Raw genomic sequence first — 7,900 nt, forward strand, 5'->3', positions numbered from 1 at the left:
ATCACCTACAGCCCCCAGCTAAAATCTCTCCAACACATCATTAAGGATCTACAACCTATCCTAGCAGATGATCCTCATTCAAGTCGTGGGAGGCAGACCTATCCTTGCTTACAGACAGCCCCCCAACCTGAAGCAAATACTCACCAGCAACGGTACACCATACAAGAAGAACACTAACCCAGGAACCTATCCCTGCAACAAACCCCGTTGCCAACTCTGCCCGCACATCGACTCTAGTGACACCATCACAGGTCCTAACCACATCAGCCACACCATCAGGAGCTCATTCACCTGCACATCTACTAATGTGATATACACCATCACGTGCCAGCAATGCCCCTCTGCCATGTACCGGACTGTCACTACGCAAAAGAATAAATGGACACAAATCAGACATAAAAAATGGTGACCTCCATAAGCCAGTCGGAGAGCACTTCAATCTCCCAGGACACTCTGTAGCTGACTTGAAAGTTGCCATTCTTCAACAAAAAAACGTCAAAAACAGACTTCAGCGAGAAACTGCAGAGCTGGAACTCATCTGCAAACTTGACACAATCAGACTGGGTCTGAACAGGAACTTGGAATGGTTCTCTCATTACAAGAAGTAATTGTCACTGTTCACACATTCTCACCTTCCAATCAATGGTTGTGAATAAGCCTCAGCTACTCTAACTGAACTGACTTTGTTAGCACTTGCCCTCCCCATTGCTATGTGTCTTACCCTTGGATGTATATATATATACCTCCTATCTGTGATTTCCACTTCATGCATCTGACCAAGTGGGTTGCAGCCCACGAAAGCTTATGCCCGCAGAAATTTGTTAGTCTTTAAGGTGCTACAGGACTCTCGTTGTTTTTGCTGTACACAGACTAACACGGCTACCCCTCAGGAGTTACAGACATTTCACTAAAAGAAAATATTTTTTAAACTAGCTGCCTTAAGCTATAAGTCTAGCAATAATTTCCCCATAGATGCAGTCCTAAAATATATCCAGACGTCCTGTTTTTCACAGATATCTGCCCCAGCATATTCAGAGTGAGAGAACGCAGGGTCAAGTCCACTTCACCTGTTCATATCTCTCACCTCCCACCCCCTCCCGGTTTGCCTAGTTATGCTAAGTTCCTGCAGAGGCCTGAACATGGCTAAAAGCAGCAAGCAGAATAATTGGGAGTCCAGCCCAGGGACTGTCAGTGGCTTGCACACCTGGCTTACACACGGTATATTACACACACTGGAGACCGGCTCAGTCGATCCCGGAAGTGCTTTCTGGTTGACGCAATAAATCCACCCCCTGGAATAGTGTAAGGCTGCGTTGACTGGAGGGCGTCTCCCGTCGACGCAGCACCGTGGAAACGCTGCGGTAAGGGAACATAAGCAAGTCGAGGGGAGAAACGCAAGCTACAGTACGTGCTTGTGTATCTCCCGTCGAGGGCTGCCGGCAGTGCAGACCAGGCCTAGGGCTTAGGTCAGCTTAACCACATCCTGAGCGATGTAGCTGGGCTGACCTGAACTTTCTGGTTTAGACCAGCCCTTAGAGTCACTCAGGGCTCATGCTGCACCCAGGCGTGCGACCCCTGCCAGGCTGTGCCGTGGTGTAACGTCCTCCCAGGAAACAGACTGTGCCTGTGACTTTCCCTAGACTGGGACAGCTGCCAGGGCCAGCGTTGCCCACAGAGAGGCCAGCATTGGCCAGGAAGGGAGCCCGACTAGGGCTCCAGGATGCAGATTCACGGCCTCCCCCCCCCCACACACACCAGAGCTCTGGGGGGAGATGAAGCACCCCCTGCTCTGGAAGAAGCATTGGCCCTGCAGACTCAGGTGGGGCTGGGAAGGATTCACTGGACCAAGGTTTTTCTCTTCTTGTCTTTCACCCCCTCATTCTTGAACTTCAGTTTAGTGATTTACCAACAAAGGTGATGATGGGGGAGAAAGAAACACAAACAAATACAAACCCCTCCCCCGCCTCACATCATCATCACAAGAAGAAAACTACACCCAGCGATTGCTGGCCAAGTAGCATCTAACATCACTGCAGAGAGCAGAGGAGTGAAAGAAAGGGCGGGAGGCCAGCGCTGCGCCAGCGTCCCGGTCTGTGTTCAAATGAACAGAGAAATCTCTGAATTTGCAGGACGTTTCCACAGCCAGGTTTATATCAGACTCAGGAGGTGCCAGTTTCTCCCTGACAATCCCTTCAGTGAGGCCCGTTGGTAGCAGCAGCTCATCTGCAGGACAAGTGCTGCGTGTCCGGACGCCTCAGCCAGAGCCGGGGAGCTGGGGACCCAGAGCCCAGAGCTCCCCTCCCGCTGAATCCTGGAAAGAAGCTTTGTTTGAAGCCGTGTCTGTCTCTTCCCGGGGCCCTCAGTGTCTCTAGCACCCCCGGCCCCTTCGCCACGGAGAGTTGGCGCCATCAGCCCCCATTTCACTTACCGAGGCTGCGGCACCCGTTCCGCCCAGGGAGTCACGAAGCCACAGGGTGAGACCAGACTCCTCACCATTACTTGTTACGTGTGACTCCATTAACCGGGCCCAGCGCCCGGCCCCCCTGCCGCTTCCACCCGCGTCAAAAAGGAGAAGGAAAGTACTGAACTAAACTAAAGTAACGGTTTCCTGTGTCACTGGCTGACTGGCAGAGAGGAAACTCCTCTTAAAGAAACACCCCCAGCCACAGGGCTGCAGGGACGGGCCTGGTCCTCTGGCAGGGACGGTTTGATGTGGGTGCCAGTGCAGGGGGTGTCACTGCCACCCCTGGAGCCTGCTCTGCCTGCTCTCCATGGATCACTATGTGCCCAATAATTCCCCTCTGCGCAGCACCAGCGAACACAGCTTTCTGCAGCTGAGAAAATAAAGCAGCACCAGCAAAAAGCACCACAAAGTTTTCATCACCCTGCACAGCCAGGGGGAGGGGCAGTGAAGAGTGTTGTGGGGAGGGGACAGGGGCTCCTGGGGGAGGGAGCAGTGGCAAGAGATGCTGGGGGAGGGGGGGGTGGGGGGCAAGTGTGGGTCTGGGGGAGGGGCAGTAGAAGGGGGCACTGAGGAGAGGGAGGAGGGCTAAGGGCTGCTGGGCCGAGGGACGTTTGCAAGGAGGTCTCTGGCTCAGGGCGTTTGTCCAAGTGGCAGTGATGATGCAGCATTTCCTCCCTTCCCTGTTCTGGAAGGAGCTGGGGATGGTGCGAGGGGAACTCACGTGGTTTGTATGAATCCAGCCGGTTGGCTCAGAGCCCAGAAACTGAGGGTTTTGCATCTTTTGTGCTTTACACTCAAGTTACAGCCTGAAGGAATCTCAGGGGCGCAGTGGGGCCAGGTGACCCTTTTACTAACTATACACAGCAGCACATGTGGCCCTGTGACACACACACACTTGTCAGTTGAACAGTACAAGGCGCCATGGACTGGAAGATTTATTTAGGCTTCTTAACTTTACTTCATTTAACTTCCTGTCCAGTGAGCAGTGTTGTCCCTAGCTGTATCATCTGGAAGTGATTTACTGGAATTACAAAACCTATTTTTTATTTCAGCTTTTGCTGTGGCTGCTTTAGAAAATTATGCAGGAAAGATCGCACAAGGGGGCTAAAAAATGGAGTGGGGATGGGGACTTGACTTTTTAAGCAGCTTGAATGGTTCCTTTCTTTTTTTTAAGAAATGCACTTGCCTATGACACTGTCTCTCCAGTGAAATGATTACTGCTCCATTACTCTACTGATACAATATTGTGCATGCTAGTGTCCTATTTCAATACAGTAGCTTGAAATGTATTAACTTATACTGTAGCTGTGATGTATTCCTGTGACAAACTAGTCTGCACAATTTTTTTAAAGTTTTTTAATTTATTTTTTCCTTTTGGGGGTAAAGTTTGCTCTACCAAATTGAATGTAACAAACTGATCTGTTATGGATGTTGCTATAGGGACGTGCAATTATATATTATTTTGTTTTTAAAAAAAGGAAAAGCAAAAGAAACACTGGTATTAGCTTAATCTTAATGTCTGGTGTATGTCCTGGTGAAATTATAACTATTCCAGTGTAGTTCCAGAGGGGTAGCCGTGTTAGTCTGTATGAGTTCAGTGGCACTTTAAAGTTTGCCACAGAACTCTCATTGTTTTTATTCCAGTGTAGGAGAACAGTGACTATGTTCTTTGAATGAGCTGTTGTTTGTGCTTTTTGTCATGTTATGCAGTGAACTATTTTTAAGGTCTAATGAATGATTATTTTTCCAACTCATTGTTTCTGTAAGGAATTATTTCACTAATGGACCATCCTTAGCAGTTTTCCTCCATGTTGGAATACCATGAATGTGAGTCATTATATAGCCCTCCTACATGGAGCAAGTAAACTTATCACCTCCCTGCAGCGCCAGGGCCCCTCACAAGGAGGCGAGTTCATTTTAATCCAATACATGCTGTGGGGAGGGGGGTGGATTTTTGATGCTGTTTCACCTTCAGCAGCCAGCTGACACTTCTCCTCTGTCTTGGTGCCCAGCGATGGCTGGGAGGAGCTTTGCTGGGAGAGTTTGGCTACGTTTCCCAGAGTCTCTCCAGAGTCTCCTTCTCCTCCTCCTCTCTGCAGGAGCAGCTACTCCTCTGCTAATCCCCCTCTCGGAGCCCCCTGCACTCTCTGAAACTCACACTCCACCATCTCCTTCTCTCTGCGTGTCCCTTTGGGAACAGACACAAGGAACAGGAGAGAGAATCTCAGTGGGACGGTCCCATCCCCCTGCATGTTCATTTCAGGGCACGAGGTTTGTGTATCTAACTGAAGCAGACTCAGCATCACACGCTACAGGCCAGATGCTGCCTTCCATGACCCACGAGCTGCCCCTTGAGCCAACGGGACCAGGTCCTGGGGGTCACTGGCTGTTGTCCCTGCTTTGTTCCCAGCACACAGACAGAGGCCAGGCCTTTAGCCTTTGCCAGGAGAGCGGCTGCAAAGAGGAAGGCATGTGAGTGAAGACAAAATAAATGTTAATTCCATTGCTAACAATCTGTTTAGAAGCAGTGTTGTTGAAATGTAAATTAACGTATTGACACCTTGTTACAGTAATAATATTTTATAAATGAGAACAATCTTGCTCTTGTCTTTCCATATTTTACATTCAGATTTCACAGGGTAGAAATTCTGACAGGAGTGACTGATCCCCGTCCGTCACCGTCTGCTACCCCTGGGCCAGGGGATGGGGAAAGATGATGGGCAGCAACATGTGATGGGGCAGCAGAAGACACGAGCTGTCTGTCCATATTTCCTACCAGTGTCACCCTGTGCCAGGAGCCGTTTGTCGCACTGCATCGGGGTGGGGCAAACACATGGGAAGGTGGGAAAAGCTGCCTGGGCTCCTTCCTGTGATCAGGTCCCATTCACCCAATGTGGCCCCTCGCCCACACAGCCCTGGGGATGGGCTCTCACCCCCTTCCCCTGGCCCAGCTATCGAATCCCCTCCCCCAGCTCTCCCCACCCTCCCCCCATCGCGCTGGGACCAGCTCCCCCACAGGCTGAGGCTGCAGCGCAGAGCGGCCCGTACAGCAGGGCCCCGGCGCTCTCACCCCTGCCCCCGCGCTGCCCCCTGGGCCATTTCACTCCCCACCATGGGCAGAGACTCCCCCAGGGCAGGAAATGCCGGGACCTTCCCCTCGCTCACTGGGCTCCCCCACAACCCCCCCCCCCGTCATTTCAGCCAGGGGTTCTTTCTATTGGGGGCCTCTCCCATTACAACCCACCCATCCCCCAGTCTTCCTCATGTCAGCTGGGCTCTTCCCTTTCTGCTGCTGCAGCCCCCTCCCTTCCCCCACCTCTCAGCATCCACCCCTGACATTGCCCCCACCCAATCCACACACACCCTGCCCCCCTGCCCAGCTGGCTGGTTCCCCCAACCCCCTTCTGTGCCCCTCTCCCCTCCCCCTGACAGGCCTGGTGCTGAGGCCTTTAGCTGGGCACAGGCCTGGGGGCTGCTCAGTGCTGGGGGGGGACAGTCTCTGCTGCGGGTGTTGCTGTCAGGGACAGAGATTCCCTCCGGCCTGGGCTGGGACCGGGCAGATGATCAGGGGAGCCGCGTTTTCACCCCCAGCACTGAGACCAGGACAGAAATAAGGACGAAGTGTCCCGGAGAAGGTGTCAGTGAAAGTGAAGAGCTGGGACCTGTCAGTGACATTGTAAAATGAGACCTCGCCTGCCTCATAGTCCAGGAAAATCCCCACCCGGCTGGGCCTGATGCTCACTGGGAGGGGGGTCCAGGGGGAGGTGGGCCTCATATTCCCCATCCCTCAGCCAGGACCCAGTATCCATCCTCAGGTGTGGGTGTGACCGTCCCCTTCCTGCTCACAGATTCCCTACAAACCCCAGGTCCCAGAGGCTTGTCTCCCACCTCCACCTCCCAGTAACGCCTAGAGCCCGGGAACCCCTCAGCGCCCAGCACACAGGGCCAAGGATCAAATCTCTCAGGATTGTCAGGCAGATCCTGGCGTGTGTCTCCGATCTCACACGTTTCCGATCCTCAGACAGGACGAGCCGGGATTTGCCGTGTCTGGATCCAGAGTCACGTCCACTGGGGAGAGAGTCACAGAGTCAGGGCTGGGGCAGGGGCTGGCAGGGATCAGAGGGAAATTAACCTGGGGGTGTTAATGGCTGGGGGGGGGGGGGTTGTTGCCCGTTAAGGGGAGTCAGGGCCCCTCTGCCCATGGGAAGCGAACTTGAGGGGAAGGAGAGCAGGAGTGGGGGAGGGGTGGGGTGGGAAGGTGGAAGGGACAGGGCAGGGGACAGGCTGATGCTGGGAGAGGCAGAGGAGGGGCAGAGGGGAGGGGCAGGCACAAGGGCAGTGGGGGAAGGGAAGGAGCAGGCACCAGGAGGGCAGAGGGTGGGGGAGGGGCAGGTTCCAGGGGGCAGGGAAGTGGATGGGAGGCCACCCTCAGCAGCTGCACCAGGGGGCAGGGGGGTGAGGCGGAAGGCCACCCTCAGGGAGAGGAGAGGGGATGCCCCAGGGTGGCAGAGGCATTCTGTGAAAGGGCACCAGGTGCCAACAGGGGGGCCCCTGGGGCAGGTGCTGAGGACAGAGGACTAGGCTCTCTCCAGTCTGGCTGAGTGGGCAGCCCCAGCAGGGGTGTCTGTGGGGCAGGGGATCACTGGAGGGCAGAGTGGAAGAGGCTGGGGGCACCAGGAGGGGGTGATGGGGTGGGGGGGTGCAGGGGTGAGGGGGAAGGGAGCCCCAGGAAGGGGGATGCTGAACTGGGGGTGACCCAGGGCCCAGCACAGGGGAAGGGGGGTGTGAGGGGTGTCTGTGGGCACTAACAGGGAGGTGGGCTGGTCTCACACTCTGGACCCCAGGAGGCTCCCAGGGGAATGAGGTTTGCTGCTCCGCCCTGAAGGGCCTTGTCTGCTCTCAGGGATGGGGCAGGGGGCAGTGGGGGGGGTAGAGGTTGTGCCAGGGTCACAGGGGAGTGAGGAAGGGCAGGACTCAGGGCTGAGGGGGCTAGTGGAGGGGTAATGCAAGGTGGGGCACAGCCCCTGAGGGGCAGGAGCCAGGGGGAAATGGGGGGTGAGGAAGCAGATAAGCACAGGGGGCTCATTGCAGAGTGTGGGAAGGTTACTCTGCCCCACACACGGTCACCCAGCCACTCCCCGAGCACCAGACGCGAGTCCCTGAGATCAGAGCAGGGGGAGTCGAGTGGCACTGACCGGTCGGGGGCTGGTGGGCTGGCTGGAAGGAAAGGGTTAATCCGAGCCCGGTGGCACTTTGCTGCCCAGCTTGGGCTGGTCTCTTCCCTCTGGGTGCAGCACAGGGCGTGTGTCTCTGAGCAGGTCCCTGCCCACTCGCCCCAGACACAGATAATCCAGGTGTCAAGGGAAGGAGCCGCACCAGCAGCGCCGCACTGGTCCCAGCACGAGCTGAGCCGGCGAGCACAGCCATCAGACCAGC

The 7,900-nt window shown here is 55.0% G+C and overlaps 1 protein-coding gene across 1 annotated transcript in view; it reads right to left on the reverse strand.

Annotated features, from left to right (window-relative positions):
- LOC137148201 (butyrophilin subfamily 1 member A1-like) overlaps positions 1 to 2,619 on the reverse strand; it is a 30,644-nt gene extending 28,025 nt beyond the window's left edge. The window contains exon 1 of the mRNA XM_067540851.1: positions 2,429 to 2,619. The gene's annotated coding sequence lies outside the window, so the exon portion shown is untranslated. The remainder of the gene's footprint in view (positions 1 to 2,428) is intronic.
- Positions 2,620 to 7,900: the final 5,281 nt, after the last annotated feature.

Source organism: Emydura macquarii, unplaced genomic scaffold, assembly GCF_026122565.2.
Source record: "Emydura macquarii macquarii isolate MOO-44397 ecotype Brisbane River unplaced genomic scaffold, CSIRO-AGI_Emac_v2 contig_592, whole genome shotgun sequence".
Lineage (NCBI taxonomy): Eukaryota > Metazoa > Chordata > Testudines > Chelidae > Emydura > Emydura macquarii.